The sequence below is a fragment of the Trachymyrmex septentrionalis genome, unplaced genomic scaffold, assembly GCF_001594115.1.
Source record: "Trachymyrmex septentrionalis isolate Tsep2-gDNA-1 unplaced genomic scaffold, Tsep1.0 scaffold60, whole genome shotgun sequence".
Lineage (NCBI taxonomy): Eukaryota > Metazoa > Arthropoda > Insecta > Hymenoptera > Formicidae > Trachymyrmex > Trachymyrmex septentrionalis.
The window spans coordinates 464148-466905 of NW_017305779.1; the positions used below are offsets into that span (position 1 = coordinate 464148).

General features: G+C 25.0%; 1 protein-coding gene across 2 annotated transcripts in view; it reads left to right on the forward strand.

Annotated features, from left to right (window-relative positions):
• Window positions 1-2758, forward strand: part of LOC108752616 (hrp65 protein-like) — an 18955-nt gene extending 16197 nt beyond the window's left edge. Inside the window, exons 9-14 of one of the 2 annotated variants that reach the window (XR_001939577.1) lie at window positions 229-274; window positions 623-701; window positions 917-984; window positions 1959-2024; window positions 2292-2374; window positions 2713-2758. The gene's annotated coding sequence lies outside the window, so the exon portion shown is untranslated. The remainder of the gene's footprint in view (window positions 1-228; window positions 275-622; window positions 702-916; window positions 985-1958; window positions 2025-2291; window positions 2375-2712) is intronic. The other variant, XR_001939578.1, reaches the window with a different exon arrangement.

The window sequence follows — 2758 nt, forward strand, 5'->3', positions numbered from 1 at the left end:
TTTAATTATATGTTGCTGTTATATATAATATAAAATTAAATTAATGTACTTCAAATTCTTGATGTAAATATAATATAATATTTAACAACTGTACTTATCAAAACAATACATACTAAATATTTTATTGATCGAAATTAATTTTATACGAGGATATCCAATTTTTAAAAATCATTTGAAAATAATATTTCTAATAAACATGTATTTTTACAACATGTTATATGTTTTCAGATAAGTGCTGTACCACCAGGTTGATCATCAAGAAAATACAATATAGGTATATTTTTCATCAATCATAGATAAATAATTCTTATATAATAATGCTTAACTTTAATAATTTAAAATATATCAATCTGAGAGTCTAAATATATAGAAAAGCATGTTGACAATCTAATTGATATTCAAAGTTGCTTGCGATTATATTTTTTATTTTGTAATTCTTAAGTTTGCTTTAATTCTCGTTGTGTATTATCAGATTTTTCTTTTACTGGTAAGACGATGTGAATCTTTTTATTTTGAAGATATTTTGTGATAGAAAACTAAATTAATAACAGCCGGAAAATTTTATTGATATTTATGAATATTTTTTGTGTGTATTTTATAATTTTGTTTTATATTTTTATAGTTGAGAGATACCTTCACATCACGCTCGCTCAAGCTTTGACATCATTGGTGACACCAACTAACAACTTTGTATACCTAAGGTTTGTATAATCTTCATTTTCTTTTTTGCATTTACTATTTCCAATTATATTCTTGTTAATTCTTATTGATTTAATTGTGATGATAATTTTATAAATGATTCTAATGATTTTAATTATCCTAACGTGTACTGAATAACGTGTGCTGAAAATTTAATTTATATGATATATCATTACATATATATTATTAATTTCGAATATTTGTTTCTGTGTTAAAGGAAAGTCCATAATGAAAAACTAATACAAATTGGTATGATATATAGAACGCATCAATTATATTTTAAAGGTGAGATTGTTTGAAATTTTTTAAGAAAATGCAAAATTATTTTGAATAATTATTACATTCTTTGTTTTTTTTTTGCATGAACATTTAAAATACGTGTTCAAAACGCACAAATCCTTTTCGTTTTATCTGATATTTAAAAAATGATAATATTTGAATTTTTTTTAAAGTACGTTTAAAAATACACATTTAGATCAAAAAGAATGTTTAATTAATATTCTCACAAAAGTAGAAATCGGATAATTGTCAGAAAAATCAAGGAAATCAGGAAATTTTGCGAAACTTTTTGGAAAATAAAAATTGTTGACTTCAAAGAAGTTAATTTAATAATTATTTACATTAAGGGACACCGCGCTGATGGTCTTATCTTGATATATGTTGTCAAAGTCATGATTCTATGGGTGCGTTCCAATTTACGCATGAAGCGCATGATGTATCGTTTTATCCTTCTTTATTATTTGGTGAATAACAAGGACAAATAATGCATCATGCGCTTTATGCGAAACTCGGAATGCACCCTAAGTAACTGTGCCTTAACAATAAAAAAATATGTTTTAATTATGCTTCAACTTGTAAAAAGACTTTTCCCTATCCCAATATTAACAGATTTTTCAAATCAGAACGAAAACAAAAATTTTTTTAATGTTATTGAAGTCAGGGGAAATCATAAAATTTTGTCTGGAAACCAAGGAAAAGTTTTGGACTTTTAGAATGAGGAATTTATGATAATCCTGTTAATGTTAAATGTATCTACATCGATGTAATAAGTATTATCAAGACTGCACATGATGATATTCTTTCGGGGCTGAAGCCTGATGTAAAAATACTAATTCCAACGTGTACTTTATCTTTGACTGAAGCAAGTCTTGAATTATATCTTGTTCAAATAATTAAATGTTTATACTTATTTTTAATAAAAGTGTGTAGAGAATTAAAAGACGCACTCTTAAAAGTATTTTTGAATTTTTATGTTAAAGGAAAGCCCATTATGAAGAAGTAACACAAATTGATCTGATAAATGGAGCATCAATTATATTTTAAAGGTGAGAATATCATTTGAAATGTTTTAATTAAATGCGTTTAAAAAATGCATGTTAGTATACTAAAAAAAATAATGTTATAAATATATTTGCGCTGATATAATAAGTATTATCAAGACTGCAATGATGATATTCTTTCGGGGCTGAAGCCTGATGTAAAAAATCTAATTCCAACGTGTACTTTATTTTTGACTGAAGCAAGTCTTGAATTATATTTTACTTAGTTAGTTAATTAGTTGTACTTATTTTTAATAAAAATATTTTGTGTAGAGGATTAAAGGACGCACTCCCTCTCAAGAGTACTTTCCAACAACAAGTAATTGAAGACTACTTTAGCTTTATTTAATAGAAAGGTAAATTACTTGTCAAATTTATTAATTATTCTATATTAAACTTTTCATTCGTGTAAAAAATCAAAATATTACAACAAAAAATCACTAATTACTTTATCTTATTAATAATGTGATTGACATTCCGATAAAAAGAATTGTTATTAGCGTACTTGCGAGAAGAATAAGTAAATATGGGACACAATTTTTTATAGTTTTATGCTGAAAGTAAACTGATGAATAACTGGCTAGAGTCCTGAATGAAAGATGAGAAATCACTCGTTCATATACTGATTTGTAAAATGTGTTAATTTTTACATGAATATTCATTTATGAAAATAATCAATTTCTATTTGTTACAGCATTCTATACAATTTGGTCCAGCAGTTGGAACTTAATTATTTAAAT